Here is a 24,758-nt window from a genome sequence, read left to right as displayed (position 1 = left end):
TTCTTCTGCATTTGGATGGAATGTCCTGAGGATATCAGTGAGATCCATCTCATCTAATGTATCATTTAAGACTTGTGTTTCCTTATTAATTTTCTGTTTTGATCATCTGTCCATTGGTGTAAGTGGGGTGTTAAAGTCTCCTACTATTATTGTGTTACTATCAATTTCTCCTTTCATGTCCGTTAGTGTTTGTCTTATGTATTGGGGTGCTCCTATATTTAGGTGCATAGATATTTACAATTGTTATGACTTCTTCTTGGACTTATCCCTTGATCATTATGTAGTGTCCTTCCTTATCTCTTGTAATCCTCTTTATTTTAAGGCCTATTTTGTCTGATGTGAGGATTGCTACTCCAGCTTTCTTTTGCTTCCCATTTGCATGGAATATATTTTTCCATCCTCTCACTTTCAGTCTACATGTGTCTGAGGTCTAAAGTGGGTTTCTTGTAGACAGCATACATACGGGTCTTGTTTTTGTATCCATTCAGCCAGTCTATGCCTTTTACTTGGAGCATTTAATCCATTTACATTTAAAGTAGTTATTGATATATATGTTCCTATTGCCATTTTCTGAATTGTTTGGGGTTGATTTTGAAGATCATTTTTCTTCTCTTGTATTTTTTGACTATATAAGTCCATTTAACATTTGTTGTAAAGCTGGTTTGGTTGTACTGAATTCTCTTAACTTCTGCTTGTCTGAAAAGCTTTTTATTTCTCCATCATTTTGAATGAGATCCTTGCTGGGTACAGTAATCTTGGTTATAGATTTTTCCCTCTCAGTACTTTAAATATATCCTGCCATTCCTTTCTGGCCTGCAGAGTTTTTGCTGAAAGATCAGCTGTTAAGTGTATGGGGTTTCCCTTGTATGTTACTTGTTCCTTCTCCCTTGCTGCTTCTAACATTCTTTCTTTGTGTTTAGTCTTTGTTAGTTTGATTAGTATGTGTCTTGGCGTGTTTCTCCTTGGGTTTATCCTGTATGGGAATCTTTCTGCCTCTTGGACTTAACTGACTATTTCCCTTTCCATTATGGGGAAATTTTCAACTATAATCTCTTCAAGACTTTTCTCATACCCTTTCTTTGTCTCTTCTTCTTCCGGATCCCTATTATTCAAATGCTGGTGTGTTTGATATTGTCCCAGGGATCTCTGAAAGTATCCTCAGTTCTTTTCATTCTTTTTACTTTATTCTGCTCTTCAGAAGTTATTTCCACCATTTTATCATCCAGCTCACTGATTCATTTTTCTGCTTCAGATATTCTGCTATTGATTCTTTCTAGAGTATTTTTAATTTCAGTAATTGTGTTGTTTGTCTCTGCATGTTTATTCTTTAATTCTTCTAGGTCTTTGTTAATTGATTCTTGCATTTTTTCCATTTTGCTTTCAAGGTTTTTGATCATCTTTACTATCATTATTCTGAATTCTTTTATTTATTTATTTATTCTTCTTCATTTATTTGGACGTCTGTGTTTCTAATTTGTCCCTTCATTTGTGTAGTAGTTCTCTGACTTTTCATTATTTTTTTCTAACTTATTGTGTTTGAGGTCTCCTTTTCCCAAGCTTCAAGGCTGAATCCTTTCTTCCCTTTCATTTCTGCCCTCTAAGTTTGGTCCAGTGGTTTGTGTAAGCTTCTTATAGGGTGAGATTTGTGCTGAGTTTTTGTTTGTTTGTTTGTTTGTTTTTCCTCTGATGGGCAAGTCTGACTGAGGTGGTGATCCTGTCTGCTGATGATTGGATTTGTATTTTTGTTTTGTTTGTTGTTTAGATAAGGCATCCTGCATAGGGGGCTATTAGTGGTTGGGTGATGCCAGGTCTTGTATTACAGTGGTTTCCTTTGTGTGAGTTCTCACTATTTGATACCCCTAGGGTTAGTTCTCTGGTAGTCTAGGGTCTTGGAGTCAGTGCTCCCACTGCAAAGGCTCAGGGCTTGATCTCTGGTCAGGAACGAATATTCCACAAGTGGTTTGTTATGGCATTAAGTGAGATTAAAAGAAACATCCGGAAATGAGAAACCAAAGATGAACCCCAGACAAAAGGCAGTTACAAAATCAGGCAAATAATTAAAATAATGGAATACACACATATACATATACACCCATGAGCAAAGTCAAAACAGTCCAACAAAAATAAGGTACAATAGATTGACCCGGTAAACAAAGGAAATAAAAAATTATATTTACCAGTTAAGAACAAAACTAACTAAAGCACAAACTGGAAAACAAAAACAAGCAAGGCGCCAAGTGGAGAATAAAGCAATGAAAACAAAGCTAACAAATATGTTGAGAAGAAAAGGAAGAAAGAAAAGAAAGAAAGAAATAGATATGCAAAGTTAAATAGAGGTAGATGAAGAAGATTTATATATATTAAAGATTAAATGCAAGGGGAAAAGAACAGTAGGAAAGGCAAATAAAGGAATAAATATAGAAAAATATAATAGGTTTAAAAAATTAAAAGTTAAAATTGTAAAAAAGAGAAAAGATTTTTAAAAAAATGGAAGAAGAACGAAAGAGGAGAGAAAAAGGAAAACTCCACAGAGCTGCAAAAGCCCAACATAGATGCAGAGGTTTATAACAACAGTAAAAAGTGTGACTGAATATACACATATATACATACACGCATAAGCAAAATCAAAACAGTCTAACAGAAATAAAGTACAATAGCTTGACCTGGCAAACAAAGGAAACTTAAAATTATATCTACCAGAACAAAACTAACTGAAGCACAAACTGGAAAACAAAACTAAGGCAAGATGACACCTGGGGAATAAAGCAATGAAAACAAAGCTAACAAATATGTTGAGAGGAAAGGAAAGAAAGAAAATAAAGGTGAATAGCTATGCAAAGCTAAATAGAGGTAGGTTAAGAAGATTTATATACATTGAAGATTAACTGCAAGGGGAAAAGAGCAGTAGGAAAGGCAAACAAGGAATAAATGTAGAAAAAAAACAATAGGTTTAAGAAAATTAAAAATTAGCCATCTGAGCCACCAGGGAAGCCTCAAGCAGCACCAGGACGCTGATAAAACAGGACCATCTGACACAGCTATATCCTAGAGTTTTGATCAGTGTTATCCCTGAAGGTTAAACTATATTGTGGACAGTGATGATACTGACAATTTACCAAGGATTTCCCATAAAGCACACAATTTCTGATTCAGTTATATTAATAAAATTTTACCTGTACAAAGTTAAAAAGAAAATTAAAAATTAAAATTATAAAACAGAGAAAAGAAAAAAACAGAAGAAGAAAGAGAAAAGGAAAAAAAGGAAAACTCCACTGAACTGCAGAGGCCCAATGTAGAGGCAGAGGTTTATAACAACAATAAAAAGTGTGACTGAATATACACACATACACCCATAAACAAAATCAAAACAGTCCAACAAAAATAAAGTATAACAGATTTTTTTACCTGGTGAACAAAAGGAACCAAAAATTATGTCTACCAGAACAAAACTAACTAAAGAATAAATTGGAAAACAAAACTAAAGCAAGGTGCCAATTGGGGTATAAAGCAATGAAAATAAAACTAACAAATATGTTAAGACTAAAGGAAAAAAAGAAAAGAAAGATTAGATATGCAAAGTTAAATAGTAGTAGATAAAGAAGAGTTATATATATTAAAGATTAACTGCAAGAGGAAAAGAACAGAAGGAAAAGCAAACAAAGGAATAAATGTAGAAAAATAATAATAGGTTTAAAAAATTAAAATTAAAAAAAGAGAAAAAAAAAAAAACTTCCCAGAACTGCAAAAGCCCAAAATAGAGGCAGAGGTTTATAACAATAAAAAATGTGAAAAAAAAAATTGAAGAGAAAAAAAAAAGCTCAAAAGCTTAGATTTCATACTGCCAGTAAAATTGACAATGGCAACACTACAATGGCGGCGGGGGGGGGGGGGTGGGGAGAGGAAAAAAAAAGGAAAAAAATCCAAAAGAATACAGAACACATCAAAACAGAAAAATAATAAATGTTTTTCTTGAGTCACTGGTGTCAGAGTCGTTTTCCTTCGCTGGGAGTCACAGTCCACTTCACCTCCCTAGGATGCCCTCTAACATTGTGCTGATCTCTGGACCTGCTGTGAGGGCAGCTCAGATTCTAATCTGATCCTACTCCTTTGTGTTCTTGCATCCAATATTCACAGCTATCAGAACTACTGAGTTTTCTTTTGGCTGAGCTCTCAATGACCTTTTATATATTCCACAGACACAGAGTCTGACTAGTTGATCGTGTGTATTTAGTCTGCAGCTGTATAGCTGGTGGGAAAGTTTTAGGTATTCTTCCTTAGTCACACTGCTCCTGGGTTTCAATTGTGATTTTATTTTCACCTCTGGATATGGGTTGCCCACTGGGGTTTACTCCTGGAGGACTTGGGTTTGCCCCTGTGAGGGCCAGGTGTGGAGATGGTGCAGCTGCTTGAGTCTCAGGGGTTCTGGCAGCACCAGGTACTCAGGGGAGTTGGCGGCTAGGGCAGGAGGAAATACAGTGCTCTAGAAGGGTATGGCAACCAGTGTTGGCCCATATGCTCCAGTATTTTTGCCTGGAGAATCCCCCTCCCTGACAGAGAAGCCTGGCAGGCCACAGTTCACAGGGTTGCAACGAGTCGGACACTACCGAAGCAACCCTGTGCACATAGGCGCAAGACTTCTTTTTGCCTGTGGCAGCTCTGCCCCAGTGAGAGTTGAGCGTGAAGGTGGTGCAGCTGCTTGGCTTGAGGGGACCCTGGCGGTGTCAAGTGTGCAGGGATGTGAACTGCCTCCAGCACAAAAGTTTTGGCCCTATCAGTCTTTTTTCGAGCCTCTTGTAGCTGGCAATCAGAAGGCCTCTTTGGCCAGTCTTTCTCTGTAGCTCCGCCCATTCAGGCACTTAGAGGACTTCCATGGCTAGGGTCCTTCTCTGTTGTTCAGCGCATCAGGCACATTGAGGGCACCCCTGCTCCTGCCTGGGGTCCTACTCTGTAGATCAGCACGTCAGGCACTTAAAGGGCACCCTGGGTGGGGTCCTACTCTGTAGTTCAGTATGTCAGGCATTTGATGGGCCAGCCACTCTACTGTTCAGCTGCCAATGCTGTTTGTGTTGGGGGAGAGAGGCTATGGTGATGGCTCCACACCCTACGTGTGACTCAGCAGTATCGCCTTGCTTCCATGGTTGCCAGGCTTTCCTCCACAGGCATTTCCCACCACAATCTCCTCCCTCACATCCCCTTGATCTGTCTCTCCACAGTCAACAGCAGCCCTCACCCTAGGATTGCTCCACAACCCCTAAACTCCAGCTCCCATCCGCTGCACCTTCCAGGGGACCTGCGTCCCTGTCCAGGGTGTGTATGGCTGCGGCAAGGACTGTCTGATTCTCATTCCATTTAGGCTGCTACAGATCAGCTGTTTCCTGCTCAGCCTTAAATGTTTCTCCCCTGACTCAGACAATTGCCCCGGTGTGGGATCTGGACCCCTGCTTCAGTTCACTCACTTCAGTGATCCCATAGACTGCAGCCTGCCAGGCTCCTCTGTCCATGGGATTCTCCAAGCAAGAATACTGGAGTGGGTTACCATTCTCTTCTCCATGGGATGTTCCTGACCAGGGTTCAAACCTAGGTCTCCCTCATTACAGGCAGATTTTTTCCCCCTATCTGAGCCACCAGGGAAGCCCAAATCAATTATACTTCAATAAAAATAATAGTAATTAAAAAACTCACTAGAATGTAAGCACACTCTAATTTAAAACAACATTCATCACCAAAAGTTAACATGCCAATCATGATGTTCTTTGGCTCATTTATCTTTCTCCAAGGCCAGACCAAGAACAGACTCATTCATTCTTTCTTTCATTCATGCAGCAAACATGTACTGTCTCATACATTCTAGAAGGGAGCTCAAACATCACACTTTCTGAGCTCTTTTTCACAGATGAGGAAATTTGGGTCATACAGAGTAAGTGACCTGCCCACAGGCACAGAGCTAATAAACATGAGAAGTCACAGAAGCAACCACATGTCCTCAACCCTTCCTGACACCCTGGCCATCCAGGCAGGCCACCTCCCTCGTGGTTACACATGTCTCCAATGCAATCCTCCCCCTGGCAGAGAACGCTACTGCAGGAGGTGCTTCCTCCAGTTTGGGGCCTCCTACCACTGCTTAATCATCCCTCCTCCATCTGAAGAATGTACCCAAGGTAGAAGCAAGGCCTCATCCAGCCCCTTGCAGCTGGGCCTCGGCTCCAGACACAGCTTTCTTATCGGCATAGTGCCTACCATGCGGAGGCAGCCGTGGCTAGCAGGGCTGCTGACACTCGACCCTCAGCAAGCAGGGTGTCTTCTAGGCGGTAGTCACAGAGCTATCTTCACTTGTCACAGCCCAGTGCCATATTCACTGGTCCAGGTTAAATGGCACTGGTCCAGGTTACATAGAGTTTTGTGAAACTGGCTACAACAGACTCTGGTTTTTGCAACTAAGAACTCTGACTGCTGTTCCACCCATGGATCTTTCCAGTAGTCAAGTATGGATGTGACAGTGGGACCATAAAGGTTGAGCACCAAAGAATTGATGCTTTCAAACTGTGGAGCTGGAAAAAACTTTTGAGACTTCCTTGAACAGCAAGGAAATCAAACCAGTCAATCTCAAAGGAAATAAACCCTGAATATTCATTGGAAGGACTGATGCTGAAGCTGAAGCTGTGATACTCTGGCCACTTCATGCAAAGAGTCAACTTATTGGAAAAGACCAATGGATACGAGTTTGAGCAAACTTTGGGAGACAGTGAGGGATAGGGTAGCCTGGTGTGCTGCAGTCTGTGAGTCCGACACAACCAAGCGACTGAAGAACAACTCAATTACCCAGATGCTCAGCAAATCTGTCTCCGAGCTATGTTCAAAGTAAAGGGAGCCTCTACTCAGACCCTTGCTACGCACCACCACTTCCCATCTATCTACCCACATGACAAACTGAAAAGTATAAATGCTGCTTTTCTATCAAAAAGACAATGATGGAAAGAAAGAATGGGCTTGTGCCAAAATGTTCCTGGAGGCGTGTCTGGGGAATCTGCATTTCTTTGCTTTACCAAACATCTTTTATTCATCCTTTTATAAACAAAATGTCTCATTCATAATTGCAAAAACATTTTCTTTTGATGCAAAAAAGTTCTTTGTTCACATTTTCAATAAATGTATATGGGTTAAAAAAAGAACAGTGACAGGGCTAGTGTACTTCTAGCAATATCTACTGAACTGTCAAATGCCTCCATACTTTAATATGTGATAATATTAATTAATTGCCTGCACAGGCGCTTTGGTGCAGCACACACTTTTTCTAGTTGTGGCTCACGGGCTTCTCATTGCAGAGAGTGGGCTCAGTTGCCCAGTGGCATGTGGGATCTTAGTTCCTCGACCAAAGAGCAAACCTGTGTCCCTTGCTTGGAAGGCGGATTCTTAACCACCAGACCACGATGGATGTCCCCTTCCTTACTTTAAAAATAAAAATTAAGAAAATGGCACAGTGAAAACCAATACCAAATATCTTTCCCCCCAAATTTAACAACACAGCATAGCTGGAACCAAGCCACCAGGCTACACAGCAAGTTCCCACTGTTCCACGTGCCCTCCTTGGAAGCAGAAAGCAAACAAACAAATTAACAAAATTCTGAAATCTCAGAACAGCTATCAACTTCAGAGAACAGCAGAGGAGAACAGCTGATGCAACCTCCAGAGAAAGAGGAGAACATGCCCCAACACCTCGCAACACGTCACCTAAGGAAAAGGAAAAATGCTCCAGAGAGTACACAAGATGCTCTTTCCAATGTAATGGGAAGGAAATGTTTAAACATGACACTGCAAAATAAATAAATAAATAAAAGTAAACATGACATTGAAATGAGAATCACTTTCTCAACTGGACAGGATGAAGGAGGAGGGCAAAGGTGTCTAAGTGCCTTCATCTTCTTGTCTGTCTTAGAAGGCAAGCACCAAGAAACCTAGAAACAGTTTTCAACTTGGTATTTAAAGTTAGATTGTAACAACAACCAAAAAAAAAAAAACTAACTAAAAATAAGAATATAAGGAACAAACCTCAGGAAACAGAAAAGGTGATCATTTTTTCATTTTCATGCAAACAACAGATGTAATTTAAGAACTGCTAAGCCATGAAGGAGGTTATATATAATAAATACATATTTAGATGAGTAGCCAGTGGAAAAACTAAAACAAGACTTTAAACCACCCAATTTACCAGGGGAAATATCATAAATTTACACGCATGTGTGCTTAGTCGCTCAGTTATGTCCGACTGCAACCCCATTGACTATGGCCCTCCAAGCTCCTCTGTCCACAGGATCCTCTAGGCAAGAATACTGGAGGGGGTTGCCATGTCCTCCTCCAGGGGATCTTTCTGACCCAAGGTTCCCACCAGCATTTCCTGTGTCTCCTGTATTGGCAGGCAGATTCATTTACCACTGAGTCACCCTGGAATGGAGAATGAAATGGCAACCCACTCCAGTATCCTTGCCTGGAAAATCTCATGGACAGAGGAGCCAGGTGGACTGCAGTTCATGGGGTCGCAAAGAGTCGGGCATGACTTAGCAACTAACACAACACAACACACACCCTGAAAACCCCAATATAAACTCAGACAATAAATTTAAAAAAAGAAGGAAAATGCAATTTTTAAAAAAAAATGAGGAACTTCCCTGGTGGGCCAGTGGTTAAGAATCTGGAACCATCAAGACATGATCAGATACATCTGTGTTTGCTGTGAGGACACACGAGACCTCTGCTTCACTGCACATACATGTGCTTAGTTGCTCGGTCATGTCTGACTCTTTGGTTCTGTCCCCGCCCCTGGAGGTGGGCAGGCCTCTGACTGCAGAGGCAACAACACTCTGTGACCTCTGAGATGAGGCTGGAAAAGGCCATCAGCCTCCACCAGTGCTCCTGGGATGCCTGCTCTGGAGGAATCCAACCATACTGAGACCACAGACCAGAGGGGCCACCAGGAGGCACATGGCTAAGCTCCCAGCTGCCAGCCAGTAGTAACCCCGGCAGTGAGGGAGGCAGTTTGGGACACCCGGCCAGCTGAGCCTTAGGACAACTGTAGCCCCGGCCAGCATCTGATGCGGTCGAGATGTGGAGACCCACCCCACAGAGTCCCTCCAACTTCTCCAGTGAGAACATAAAATACCTCTTTCCAGCTACTACCTGTGGGTATAATCTGCTATGTAGAAACAGTAAGTGGGACTGCAAGTGAATTCTGTTAGAAGGAGAAAGAATGACAAAAAGAACAAGAAAGAAAAAGACACAAAAAGAACCTGGGGGAAGGAGCACCATCAAATTTCAACACATAAAGAATCAAAAGTGCATCCATTAATTCACTGAACAAATGGATATTGAGCACATACAGGTTCACACAGGCCAGGGGTTTTGATTCTGGTGAGACAGCCAAACAAACAGATTTAATTTCAGGTAGCTCAGAGTGCTCTGAAGGAAAATAAAAATCAGGATAAGACAGTGGAATGAGGGTGGTCAGAGCAGACCTCCAGGAGGAAATAATCAAAGAGGGTTTCCAGCATCAAAGAAGGGACACACTGACTGTGTAAGTCCCTTCATGAAATACCGTGAAATATCACACCACCAAGAATAAAGAGTAGAGGAACTTCCCTGGTGGTCCAGTGGTTAAGAATCGACCTTCCAATGCAGGGGGCATGGGTTTGATCTCTGGTCTGGGGAGATTCCAGATGCCTTCCAGCAACTAAGCCTGCGAGCCACAGCTGAAGAGCCTATGCACCACAATGAAAGATCCAGTGTGCTACAACTAAGGCCTGACGCAGCCAAAGAAATAAATAAGAAAACTCAAGAGTTCAAAAAAAAAAGAGGGGTGTGTAATGCAATGAGCTAGCCCGGGACTTATGGGTAGCGACTTTGCCATCCAGTTTCAGACCATGTGAGCAGCTCCCCTGAAGTTCTCAGCTAATCTGGGTGCCAGAGAGGAAAGAGAAGACCATGGAAAGATACAGAAAAAAAGCTGAGATCAGTGACTGGCTAAGGATCCACATGGGAGAAGTCTTTGGAGATGAGCCCCCAGACAGGTTCCAAGGGCAAAAGCAAGAAAAGAGATGCAATGCAGGTGACTGCAGTCTGTCTGCAGAACTACAGATGGACCTCAGGACCCCAGGCACATGCCCTCTCCCCAGAATTACAGTACTGGTTTCTGCTCTCAGGCAGAAACCAAAACAGTGCTGTATGCACCAAAGAAACGAGCTTTCTGCCTCGTCCACTTCCAAAGTGAGAATTCACAACCCAGAGCACACACTTCAAGCGCATGAGAGGAGAAGCCCAGCCCAATACCCAATACCCAAGCTGCCTGCCCTCAGCTTTGCCCACACCCAGACAGAGGGGTCAGGCCCTTGCTTGATGGGAGGACAGGAGAGTCAAGGAAAACATGTCAAGAACCACTATGAATCTAGTCCTAGTCTTCAATGATAAACCCCCAAGGACACCAAGAACCACCAGACCATTAAGGAAAATCAAAGCCACAAAAGAGGCAGACTTGGAAGAATAAACAGAAAAGCCTGAGAGCAAACAGAGGATTCAAAAGTAAGAAGAACCCTTCTTGACTTAATTAGCACCCTCAGGCAGAAATGGAAAACAATGCAAACAGAAAATAAGATGAACATTAAGAAAAATTAGCAGGAAAGATAGAAGACAGCATCACAATCTTAATTATGGTGATTGTATACTAAAAAAGAAGACAAGACCCTAGAGATTTTCAGAGATGTAAAACAGGCTAGGTCTCCAACAAAAGATGAGTCACACTGGATCAGACCTCTTACCAGTGACACCTGGCATACTGTGTGCTTTGTCGCTCAGGAGTATTTCCTGCCATGTCAATAAACAAGGATGTCACATTCAACACTGACTCTAGCCCTCCAGAGCACTCAGGAAGGAGAATAACACCTGTGATCTGGCACCCATGAGGCTGCAGCCACTCCCCACAGTAAGCCCTGAGGAAAATCGCAGGATGTTGGCCCCAGGTAGCTGAGATGCATACGAAAGGAATGATTTCAGTGAGCCCAGACTCTTGCATCTTGCCATATGTAGAAAAGTGCTAAATTCCTTAACTTGGGATATCTGGTTATCCTTAATTAACAATCATGTTTTGATGTTCAGACTACCTGCCCTTTGTTGCAAAACTTCTATATAACCTGGCTCCTCCCCTCGCCTCCTTGAAACAGTTCTTTTAGGGTTACTTGAGATGCTGACTCCCAGGCTTAAGACCTAAAAATTTCCACCAAATAAAACATAGCTCTCAATTCTTAGGTTGTGACTATTTTTTAAGTCAACAGTCATGTACAGCTCTTTGAGCCCCATGAACTGTAGCTCACCAGGATCTGCTGTCCACAGAATTTCCCAGGCAAGAATACTGGAGTGGGTTGTCATTTCCTCCTCCAGGTGATCTTCCTGATTCAGGGATCAAACCCATGTCTCCTGCATCTCTTGTATTGGCAGGCAGACTTTTTAACCAGCTGAGCCACCAGGGAAGACCATGGCGTACTGTACTTGCCATCAAAGAAATAACAACAGAAAGATTGAAAACATTTAATTGTGAGGGATGGGGAAGGCAGGAGCTGAGGGATCAGTTTAGCATTTCAATTTGCACCCTTCCATGCTGTTAAAACAATTTTAATTTCCATGAAATTAAGTTGACAGCACTTTTGTCATCATCACCAAAATCACCACCACCATCAAAAAACAGAGAGATGAACTGTGCTGCTTCCACCACAATATGCAACATCAGGCTCTTTCTCTTAAACTCTGACTCCATTCTGCTCACTTGAGAGGCACACCATCTGAGCCACAGGTAAGAGCTACAGGTGTAACTCTATTTTTTAATTTTTATTTTATTTATTTATCTTGGCTGTGCCATGAAGCGAGTGGGATCTTAGTGCCCTAATCAGGGATTAAACCCATGCCCCCTGCAGTGGAAGGGCAGAGTGTTAACCACTGGACCACCAGGGAAGTCCCAACAGGTATAACTCTTTAGGTCACCAGACAGGCGCCTTGCTCCAGGGCTTTTCTGGCTTTTTGTTTCATTTTCTTTTGGTTTTTGTTATTCTTTATATAGCAAAAATAAAATGAAGGGTATTATATATACACATATATGTATGTATATTTACACACTCTCTGTTTTCAAGGAGAAGTCAATGTCGAGAAGTCATGTGCCACTAGTTATGACAGATTCCAGCTCAGCTAATCCACTCACACCTCTTAGGTGTTAATATTTCCTCATCTTGAAAAGGGTCAGCTCCAAGCCTCACACTCTGCCTTGGCACAGAATGGCAATGGGAGGCGTGAAGAGAGGACTCGAGAGCACTAGTGCTAAATCTGATGAACTAGCAGGTGGAAAGCAGATGCCAAGTTTCTTCGCCTTTTTCTGAGACAGGGTCAAACGTTAGTGTCTACAAAGGCAGTGTCCCTTTGTAAACAGTTGTGAAAAACTCTGGGGTATAGTTGGGGGAAAAAAAGATGTAGTTTCTTTTTAAAAAAATCACAAGATTCTGATAAGCAGGACTCTTTGTGGCTAAGCTGCTCATTAATATGTTAAACAGGGACCATTCTCTGAGTGCTTTCACATTCTAGGTTAGAGGGGTCTAAAAACATACTTCAATATCACCATCTGCAGACTTCCCTTGCGGTCCAGTGGTTAAGACTCTGAGTTTCCACTGAATGAGGCCTAGGTTCAATCCCTGGTTGGGAACTAAGATTGCACATGCCACCAGGTGTGACCAAAAAAAGAAAAAAAAAAATCACCCTCTGTATCCACTATCAGCCAATAGTGTACAATAGTGTAAAGCCAATATGTACAATTTCTTATTATAGATGAGAAGACAACACTTCTCTTATCCTTAGATCACTTCAATATTTTTCAAGAGAAAAATCTGTCTATGCATGAAGTTTCAAATTCTCTATTTTTTTTTTTTCTGTAAAAGGATAAGCTGTAATTTTAAGGGTTTATTCTTGAGACACTAAGTTACAAGTCTCTGTGATAGACAATTACGTCACAGGCTCTGGGAGTAAAGCTGATGACGCAAAGGAAGTAGTTTGTTTACATTTACCACATACTTGACTGAAGGCTATGAAATGGAATATTTCCTGCCATACTGGTAAACAAGGATGTCACAGTCATCAGGGATTCTAGCCTTCCAAATGTAATTTCTGAGCCCAGGAAGAATAATACTGGCTATCTGGCAGCCATCATCCACTTCCCCAGTAATAAGTACTGAGGAGCTGTGTGGGGTGGGGTGGGGAGGATGAAAGAAAGCATAAGAGGCAGCTAACCCCACATATCCCTCTCCCTTACTGCGAACTAGGAATTAAGGAGGTGAATAATCAAGAAGCAGAATTTGGCCCGGACACTTGCATCTTCCCATACGTAGAAGAGCCATAAATTCCTTAGTTCAAGATATCTGATTTTCTTTAATTAACAATAATTTTTTGGTATTCAGATTACCTGCCCCTTGCTGCAAAACTTCTATATACCCTGACTCCTCCCCTCCCCTTAGAAGGCATTTCTCTCAGGGTCACTTCAGATGTTGTCTTCTGGGGTTGAAATCCTAACAATTCCCACTGGATAAAACAACTCTTGACTTCCAGGTTGTGACTATATTTTTTAGTTGCCAGGGCCTTCCCTCTCCCCCCCACCCCAAATGCCAGTATCCACAATTCCTCATGGTCTTTAAGGCTCGTGTCTACCTAAGCATGCTGAACCCTGAAACTTTCATCATCAGTTGGACATAGGGAAGGTAAGAACAGCCATGATGATCAAATGAGGCTATCAAGTCAGGTCAGTGAAGTGCCTAAATGCAGAAACCAAATGCAAGCAGGCTTGCATTGGGCACACCAGGGACAGGGGCCTAGAAATCTCACCTTCCCTAAATAGATGGGTAAAGTCAAAAGCAAGACATAAATGTTTTCTTTCACACTATCATTCAACATGAAGGTTTCAATTAATGCAAAAGGAAAGGAATAAGCAGCATATACATTTTTTGTTGACTTGAAAAATATTGAACACAAAGAAGCAAAATTATTTACAGATGATATGAATGCAGAAATGGGAAGCACAAATGAAAGCATGTTAGTTGCTCAGTCATGTCTGACTCCACGACCCCATAGACTGTAGCCCATGAGGTTCCTCTGTCCATGGGATTCTCCAGGCCAGAATACTAGAGTGGGTTACCATTTCCTCCTCCAGGGGATCTTCCCAACCCAAGGATGGAATCCAGGACTCCTGCATTGCAGGCAGACTCTTTACCGTCTGAGCCACCAGGGAAGTCACAAGACATTTACTTAAAAATAGAATAAATGATTTCAAAGTAAGACAGAAACAAAAGTCGACAGTTTCTCTGTATAGGAGCTGTCAGTCCTGGAAGAAGGGAAATCTTAGTGATGACACAGAGCCACACCACAAAACTTGAGTACATTTAACAGGAAGGGTACAGCAGCTATAGGACAGGACCTCAGAACACTCTACCTGTTCAAATATTGAATTCATATTAAAAACGTTCAGCACTGAAGCAAACCACGAAGACACAGCATTACATCATATCATATCTCGAATAACTAAGAATATATGAGTTTTACCTTGCCTGGTATCAAGAGTGAGGACTCAGACACCCAGACAGACTTGTGGCTTTGAAGGGGGAGCAGGTGGGGGAGGAATGGATTGGGAGTTTGGGATGAGCAGATGCAAACTATTATCTATAGAACGGATAAACAAGGTCCTACTGTATAGCACAGGGAATTATAGTCAATATCCTGTGATAAACCATAATGGAAAAGAATATGAAAGAGAATATGTGTTTGAGTCACTTTGCTATACAGCAGAAATTAACACAACATTGTAAATCAACTATGCTTCGATTAAAAAATAAAAAAGAGTGACACCTGCTTTTTAAAAAAATTATTTATTATTTGGCTGTGCCTTGTGGCATGTGTGATCTTAGTTCCCCGATCAGGGATAGAATCTCTGCTCCCTGCACTGGAAGTTCGAAGTCTTAACCACTGGACCACCAGGGAAGTCCCAAGGCCTGCTTTCTTTTTATTTGAATTTGCTTGGTATATCTTTTCCAGTCCTTTTATTTTTAGTCTTTCTAAATCTCTCCATTTTCAGTCTATCTCTGGATCTTGCTTTGTTAAGTCAACCTGAAAAACTTTTTAAACCAGGCTAATTAAGTCTATTTACATAATGTGAATACAGTCTGGATGTTTGGCATCAGCTTTGCAGATTTTTAACCTTATATTTAAAACACTGACGCACAAACTCCGTCCTTCCGTCCGTGGGCTGCCCACTCCCTACTTTCTCTGCGTCTCTGCAGGTTCGTAGGAAGGATATTGGTTCTAGTTGCTAATTTTATATTACCACCTTATATAACCCCCTGAGCACCCTCCTTTTCTAGGCATTATTACCTCCCTCCTAAGAGCAATAATGCAATTAGCTAGTAATTGCTTCTTCTTTCTCCCCTTGCTCTTCCTAAACCATCCATTTTATTTATTTTTAAAATTTTTTATTGTCATAAAAGTCACATAATATAAAACATACTATTTTAACCATATTTAACTGTATAGCTCAGTGGCACTAAGTACATTCACACTGTTATACAACACTCATCATCATCCATCTCCTGAATTTTCCACCTTCCCGAACTAAAATTCTGTCCCCATTCAACACTAACTCCCCACCTCCCACTCCCCAGCCCCTTGCACCTACCAATGTACTTTCCGACTCTATGAATTTGACTATTTGCGGTACCTTGCATAAGTGGAATCAAACAGTATCTGTCTACACCTGATGTATATTGAAATGCATATTAAAAAACAGAGACATCACTTTGCTGACAAAGGTCCATATTGTCAAAGCTATTTTTTTCCAGTAGTCATGTATGCATGTGAGAGTTGGATCATAAAAAAGGCTGAGCACCAAAGAATTAATGCCTCCAAATTGTGGTGTTGGAGAAGACACTTGAGAGTCCCTTGGACAGTAAGGAGATCAAGCCAGTCAATCCGATTCTTTGTGACACCATGGTCTGTAGCCCACCAGCTTCCTCTGTCCATAAGATTTTCCAGGCAAGAATACTGGAGTGGGTAGCCATTCCCTTCTCCAGGGAATTTTGCCAACCCAGGGATCCAACCTGGGTCTCTCGCATTTGCAGGCGGATTCTTTACCACTAGCACCATCTGGGAAGACCCCATCTTAATATAATAGTTTGCATTTGCCTTATCCCAACCTTCCAATTCTTCCCCGTCCCAACCTCCCCCCACCTTGGCAACCACAAGTCTGTTCTCTATGTCTGAGAGTCTGTTTCATAGATAAGTTCATTTGTGTTGTAAAAAGCAGCAACATTCTTGACTGGATTTATACAATTTCCAGAGACTGACTCACAACGTAACATCCAAAATGTCCAGGATATAATCCAAAATTACTAGGCCTACAAAGAATCAGGACAATGTCAACTTCCACAGGAAAACACAATGGGAACAATCCAAGACTTTAAAGATGTGATAACAAAAATGTTCCAGTAAGTAAGGGAATGAATGAAAAGCTACAAAAACCAAAGGAAAAAAAATCTAGTTGATATGAAGGAGAACCATATGGAAATTTTAAAAACAGAAATACAGAATCACTGAAGTAAAAAATTCACCAGATGAATTTAATAGCAGAATGGAAATGAAAGGAGAAAAAGTCAACTGACATAGGAGCAACAATTTAAATCACCACGGATTTCTCATCAGAGAACACAGAAGGAATTAGGAGAATATCTCCATTCTGCTTTTCATTTATTTTCAAGAATGCATAATCTGAGTCTGACCATGAGGATAAATCAGATGGACCCAGGTTCAGGGTCATCCTACAGCATATAGGCTTGTACTCTCAGGACTTTCCTGGTGGTCCAGTGGTTAAGACTCAGTGCTTCCAATGCAGGGAGGGGGTCCAGTTTGATCCCTGGGCAGGGAATTAAGATCCCACATGCTGTGCAGCACAGCCAAAAAAAATTTTCTTTTTTTACTCTTTAAAAAGGCTTGTACTCTTTAAAATCATGGAAAACATGAGATATAAAGGACGACTGAAGACAGTGAAGAGATACAAGACACACATATATTGCTGGATAGAATCCTGGGCCAGGAAGGGGCCCAGGTGGAATTGTAATGGTGTCTATGACTCAGACAACAATGTTCTTCTAATGTTGAGTTCCTAGGCTGGTGGAGTTTATACTGGTTACATAGAAGAGTGTCTTCAAGTAGGGGAGATATACACTGAAATGTTCAGAGGTGATGGGACATCACATCTGCAGCTTGCTCCCAAGAGGTCAAGAAAAATAATCTAATGATACTGGATTTTTTTTTTTCCATTCAGGAAGAGAGACAGTGTACACAAGTCTCCATGTGCAAGCCATGGAGCAAATATAGTAAAAGCAGTTACAATCGGGGAACCTAGCACAGGATACAGCACAGGAGTTCTTAGTTCTGTTCTACAATCTTTTCTAAAGGTTGGAAATTTCAATTTTCCCCCTCCAAATTGACTTTTTAAAACACTGCTTCACCTTTTATAGCATAGAATTTGTTTGGCTTTGAGAACTGCAACACACAACACAAATGACTAAGACTTTCCCTCTTATCTTTAACATTCATTATTTTACAGGGATATGTCGGTGTTGATTATTCTCCATTGATTTTTATTTTCCCCTATCACATGGTGGACACTTTCAAGTCTTCTATTTCTAGGTTAGTTTTCTGGCAGTAATAGTTCTAAATATTTATTTTATTCCATTGCTTTGTTCTTCCTTTCTTCCTTTCCTGGATACTCTAATTATACATAGATCTCCTTTGCCTGTGTCCTATACTTTCTTTTTTAAAATATTTATTTATTTCCTTATTTGGTTGTGCTGGGTCTTCATTGTGGCATGGGAGATCTTTGATCTTAGTTGCAGCATGTGGGATCTAGGTCCCTGACCAGGGATTGAACCCTGGCCCCCTGCATTGGGAGCTTGGAGGCTTAGCCACTGGACCACCAGGGAAGTCCTTGTCTCCTATACATTCTAACTCAGTCTATTTCTTCATTTACTTGCTATTGTTTTTTCTCCTTCTCATCCTGTATTATTATTTTTGGGCTTTGGTAACCACTTTCTCTTGTATCCCTTCTGCGTGTAATTTAGTCTTCCATTCTAAAATTCATTTTTCCCTAATTCTTTTCTCATATCAATCTGTTCTCATTTCATAATTTTCTGTTATCGAGCCATGTTTTTGTAGTTTCTAAATTTATGCTGGATGCTACACTTTCAAATTGTTTTTTTCCTTTAGTTTATCTTGAAATATTACTTTATGATTTTTTCTGGTGAGATCTCATTTTCTATAGTACCATTATGTTCATTTCATCATTCTTTTCTGAATCAATTTTGCATAAGATTAGATCATATTCCATTTTTCATTCCCCATGTATGAATGAGGTAGATTTTCCTGATTTGGGAAGAGAAAGCTCCTAAAGAATAAGGGTTGAGCTAGGACAGCTTTGGGCTTCCCCAGTGGCTCAGCGGTACAAAATCCAACTGCAATCCAAGAGCCTTGGGCTCGATCCCTAATTTGGGAAGATCCCTTGGAGAAGGAAATAGCAATCCACTCCAGTGTTCTTGCCTGGAATATCCCATGAACGGATGAGTTTAGCAGGTTACAGTCTGTGGGATCGCAAAGAGTCAGATGCACGCACATAGGACATCTTCATCAGCTGGGCTCTACTGATCTTAAAGACTCAAGTATGAGATCTCTACGTATCCACTTATTTGCTTCTCAGCATTTAATCCAGAACCTGGGGACACTCATCCCCACCCTGGCCCTTTGCTCCAGCTCCAGACACTCAGCCCTTGTTTCCAAGGCCATTCTCTCTGCCCAGGATCTTCTGCTGCTGCTGGAGCAGTTTCTGGGATTTCCCCGACCTGCACCATCGTAATCTATGCCTCCTTGCTGTTGGTGTTCCTGTCCAGGTCATTTTGGTTTCTGTTTCTGGTCATTCTGCTCAGTGCGAGGCACTGACCTTGTAGGAGTAAGAACTCACAGTGCGTTTCTCAGATGCTCCCAGGTTTGCATTCTCGTCCCTGCAAGGTGGCTGTTCTCACCCCCAACCAGAGACTCCAGAGCACCTCTCTGGCGTTCATCCACTTTTCGGGGTGAATAACTCGCGGTGATTCGGGGTTCCTAGAGCCTGTCAATGCTCTCATTCACTCCCCACCACCCCCTGCTGTTTGTCTGCAGCTCTGGCTGCCAGTGGACTGGCCGCAGCTATGCCCTGACTTGTGGGAATCGCACATCTCTTTCATTGATGTGTCCTCACTTAGGTTTTTCTAGGATGACCACGTGAGCTGGTTTAGCTTTCTGTTTTGTTTTGTTTAGGCCACACTGTGCCACATGTGGGATCTTAGTTCCCCAACCAGAGATTAAACCAGTGACCCCTGCATTGGCAGCATGGAGTCTTAGCCACTGGACCACCAGGAAACTCTCATGAACTAGTTTTCAAAAAAATTTTAGGGGAGACTGAAAATCTCCTCCCATAAGAGATGTTCTGAAAGGTATAAGACAAAGGACAAAGAAACGAAGATGCAGCCATGTTCCTGAACTGGAAGCTTCCATATGATAAAACTGTCAATACTGCCAAAATTGTTCCATCAATGTAATGCAACTGCAATCCAAACTTTAAACAGGTATTGCTGGAAACTAGACACAGACATTTTAAAGTTAATACAGAAGAACCAAGGCACTTTTGAGAAAGAAAACAGTATGGAGGGAGATGCCTGACCAGATAGTGAAATTTACCAGTATGTTGCCCTAACCAAAGGGGTGTGTGCATGCTCAGTTGCTGAGTAATGTCTGACTCTATGCAACCTCATGGACTGTAGCCCACCAGGCTCCTCTGTCCATGGGATTTCTCAGGCAAGAATACTGGAGTGGGTCACCATGCCCTCCTCTAGGGGATCTTCCTGACTCAGGGATGAAACCCTGGTATCCTGCATTGCAGGCGGGTTCTTTATCACTCATGCCACCTGGGAAGCCCCTTTGTTAACTATATATGGTGACAAATCTTTACTCTTATTGTGGAGATCCTTTTGCAACACATAGAAGTATTGTATCATTATGCTGTATGCTTGAGACTAGCATAATATCGTATGTTAATTATATCTCAATGAAAAAAAAAAAAAAGAGTAAAACCGAATAGAATCCCAAACAGAAGCACAAGTACGTAGGAACTTGGTCTGCAAGCAAATAAAGTTAGGCCTTTTTTTTCATACTGTTGTTGTTTAGTCACTCAGTCGTGTCCAACTCTTTACAATCCCACTGACTGCAGCATGTCAGGCTCCTCTTTCAGGATTTTCCAGGCAAGAATACTGGAATGGATAACCCATTTCCTTCTCTATACACAAAACAAATTCTGGACAATTTAAAAATTAAATGTAAAAAATAAGATGAAAACATAAGAAGGAAATGTGAAGGAATGTTTGTGTGACCTCTGTAATGACAACCCTCTTTACAAGAAAAGAGCCCAGACACTGAGGAAAAGAAAGCTAACAGATTTGACTACATGAAAAGTTTTTAAATTTTATATATAGCAAAAGACACCAAAAATTAAGCCACATGAGAAATGAAAAACTGCAAGAAAATATTGGATTGGCCAAAAAGTCCATTTGGGTTTTTCCATGTGATCTTACAGAAAAGTCTGAATGAACTTTTTGGTCAACCCAGTACTTGAAATGTATCAGAGAAGTAACCATGGAAAGTCAGATCAAATGAAAACAATGAAATATCTTTTCTTCCCTCAGATGAATAACATGTGAAGGAATGCTAATAGCCTGGGCTGGGAAGATGATGGCAAAGGGGCAGTCTAATGCAATGTTTCTGTGGGCAGGGATGACTACAATCCTTCATAGAATGACTCTGGCAATATCTAATGGAATACCAAATTGGAAACCCCTCCAACTAGCCATTCCTCTTTGGGGAATGTATGCTCAGAAAACCAGCACTGGCCTCTAAGGCTAGATAAGCAGCATAGTTTGTGAAGACACAGAACTGACACAACGAGACTACTCCCCAAAGGAAAAGAACTGAATAAATTATAAAATGCATCCTATGGATTCTTACATAGTCGTTAACAATGACAGAAATAGTAAGAATAATCAGTATGGCTGGGCATATTACACACAAAATAAAAAACAGAGTAACTGGTGTGTGACATAATCTTTTCATAAAAAAATGTTAAAAGAAAAGAAACATTCCACACATTACATATAAATCTTAATATTTTTGTGATTGTAAAGCAAAGTGTAGAAAGGTCACATGAAACAACACTGCTAATGCAGGTCACCTGTGGGTACAGAGCTGGGAGAGAAGAAGGCACTGTCATCATTTTCTTTACACCCTTTTTTGTTTTCAATTACTGCAACAAGCACCTGTTGCTTTGGAGTATGGTGTTGCTTTTAAAGGAAAAAAACATATACACACATTTGTGCATCAACAGTCAGCTCCTAACGGTTATGTCTTTGTCAACACATGTGACTGGCCATGTGGATAATTCACAGGGTACTCAGTTGTCTTTGATGTCTCGGGAGTGAATAAAATGTCAACGAAGAATAATGAGGCTGTTCTGTGAAAGGTTAACTGTAATACTCCTTGAGAGACAGCAAAAGTGCTGGAGACTTCCTTCCCCTCCCCTTTAATTCCATTTTTTAATATTTAAATTACATGTACAAAACTATTTAGTCTGTTCTACGATATAAAGTTCACTTAAAATAAGACTGAATTCATTGTGGACTTCCCTGGGTGGTCCATGGGTTGAGACACAGTGACTCCACTGCAGGGGGCACAGGTTCAATCCCTGGTTGGGGAATTAGTATACCAAATGCTGCAAAATTTTTAAATAAATGATGAATTCGTTGATCATTAAACACACACACACAGACATAGCCTTGGTAGTCTTCTAAACTGTTCCTGTAGATCATCATCCCTCAAAAGGGGCCAAGCATTTATCCCTGGGGAAGCCAAGCCACCCAAATGGAGGGGACCTGGGACATGATGGCCACTTGAAGGCAGGTCTCTGAAACAGCACTGCTCCCCCGACCAGATCTGCTGCCCCCTCCCCTGTTTCCAGCCTTGATGAGGACCCCCCAGGCCTCTCCCTGACCCTTAAGACTTTCTCAATCTCTGTAATTTCGTGCTTCCCCAAAGTTCTCTTGCATCATCATCTTTCCACACATATTTTGTGCTTTTCCTAAGAAACAGGTGTTTCTTCCCTACAGAGGCTTTACCTTTGACTCTTCACAGCCAACTCAAGTCCAGCCTCTTCAGCCACTGCTTGGGGATGGGGGTGGACAATTAAAGTCTAATGGCTACAGCTGTGGCCTCAAGTCAGAGCAACTAAGTGCAAATCTGACATTGGCCAGGTGTGACCTTGGGTAGACATGAAATTTCATTTTATGTGCCCACTTGACTGAGGGATGACCAGAGAGACATGACAACATTCTTTTGGGGTATGTCACAACAAGGGGGATGTCTCTTGTAAGAGATTAGCATTGCATCAGGAGACTGAGTAAAGAAGGTCACCTTTATCCATGCAGATAAGCCTCATTTAACCCAGCGATGGCCTGAACAGGACAAGAGAGGCAGAACTAGGGCAGATTCATGGTCTCTGAGCTCGGATATCCACCTTCTCCTGCCTTGGACATCAGCACCCCTGGTCCTCAGCCTTTGGGGCCAGAATGGGGACCACATCACTAGCCCTCCAGTTTCTGGGCTTCTGGACTTGGACTGAATGACGCCAGCAACACGCCAGGGTCTCCAGCTTGCTGATATGTGTGTATATTGGTTCTGTTTCTCTAGAGAGCCCCAACTGATACAGCAATTTCCTTAATCCAGCTCCCCTTTAATCCAGCTCTGCACAAGCTGCCAAGACTTCTCAGGGTGTAGGTCTAGCCCTGACACAGCCTACAGTTCTACAGCACCCTGCTAGCTAAGGCTAGTCAGAGGTCCAGTCCAAGTGCAGAGAACTGCACAAGAGCGGTGGATGAAATATGCTATCACAGCACAGAAAACACTTAGTGTAAAGCCTGGCACACTGTACATGCTCAATAAACCTAAATTGTTTTCTTGGTTGTTGTTTTTCCTTCGAGGGGTTATTTTTACATTGGTTCTTCACCAGGGACACACCACAGAGAAGGCCTAGAGACCTAGAAAGTGCTGAAGAACCCATTTTCAGGAAAGGCAGCCGCAAGTCATGCAAAGCAGATTTTGGAGAAAAGTCAGTCATCCTGGTCACCATCTTAAGACAAAAATGTCCTTGCAAGGTGGTTTCCACAGTGGGCAGGCAGGCAAGCAGCCAGTGTTACTGCCCACAGCTGCGACAACATGCTGACCTGTCCCAGCATTGCTGGAACCATTCACTGTCTGTGCAAAGGGGTATAGACTGTTTGGAAAAAATTTTAACGCATTACTGATCAGAGACACATTAATATGTCTTTTGTTATTCAAATACTATTGACTGGAGTATTTCAATACTCACATAACAAATCACCGGCCAAAGGCATTAGTTTCTGCAAAAATCTCCAGGTCAATAAAAAGTTAAAGGTACTTGTGGCAGATTCAGTTTGAAAAAAGCCCATGAGACAGGAGATGTAAGGAGGTGGGGAAAGCAGAAGGTGGACCCAGGGCACAATCTACCACCTCTAAAATAAAAGCAGAGGATGTTGCTCACTGTCCTCCCCTGAGCCTAGAGGCAGGTCTGCACACACAAGACACATGGGGAATTACTCTGAATTGCAGGACGTTAGACTACGAAGTTAGAGTTGTGGAAGGGAATAACCCTGGGAAAGCAAGCTGAATTAATGGTTTACATATTTATTTAATGCTTTAGACTAAAATGCACTGAATGTACATTTTTCACATAAACAGCTTTTCTACCATGTCTGATGGCTGTTTCCCCTTCCAAGTTCATTATTAAGAGGCAGCTCTTTCTCTATGCCCTTTGGAAGAACCAAAGCCACAAAGCCTCCTGGCCCAGGGAGAAGCCTCCTGGCCCAGGGAGAAGCCAAGAGCAGCTCCTTTACGAAGCTGCCACCTGTGGGCCAGAGCAGACACAAACTCAGACCACATGAAAACAATGCACATTAAATCATGCTGAACACTGAGCCACAGATGTGTTTGAAGGCTGTATTTAGGGGCCCCCGTTTGAATCATGACTCCTGGGTCTTGTTTCCAATCCCCTCTCTTTACTTTGAGCACTGGGAGCCTGAGATTCATGCTCTGTTGTTCTAATCAGCTCTCCAAGACTCACTCCTGATCTGAAATAAGCTCTGGAAATTCACACACCCGGGTGTCACTGAGTCGGTTCTGCTTCGATCTTATCTTACAAGGCCTGCAGCAGACGTGGAGAACAAAGGCCATTACAAAAGAACAACAAAAGCGGAGATCGACAGAATTATTAAATTTCAGAAGTCAAGGACAAATAGCAAACATTCGTTCCAAAGGCTTGGTTTGGATTTCTGGAGATGGAGTTAAAACACACCGAATTTACTGTTTAAGCCTATAAGACGTACTCCGGCACCGCAAACCAAATGTTCTCAGAACAAGGCCTTCTCTTTAGAAAGAATGTTTGCTCAGCATAGATCTTTCCTGTTTCCATATACTCACTCTTTAATTAATATAGGAAAAAAACAACTTTAATTAAAAAAAAAAAAAATGCCTCCCCCGCCCCTCCATTA

The 24,758-nt window shown here is 41.8% G+C and overlaps 1 protein-coding gene across 1 annotated transcript in view; it reads right to left on the bottom strand.

The window, feature by feature from the left end:
• Window positions 1-24,758, bottom strand: part of FAM189A1 (family with sequence similarity 189 member A1) — a 240,997-nt gene that overhangs the window by 215,012 nt on the left and 1,227 nt on the right. The window lies entirely within an intron of this gene.

Source organism: Cervus canadensis, chromosome 17 (genome assembly GCF_019320065.1).
Source record: "Cervus canadensis isolate Bull #8, Minnesota chromosome 17, ASM1932006v1, whole genome shotgun sequence".
NCBI lineage: Eukaryota > Metazoa > Chordata > Mammalia > Artiodactyla > Cervidae > Cervus > Cervus canadensis.
This window is presented reverse-complemented; position numbering and strand designations above follow the sequence as displayed.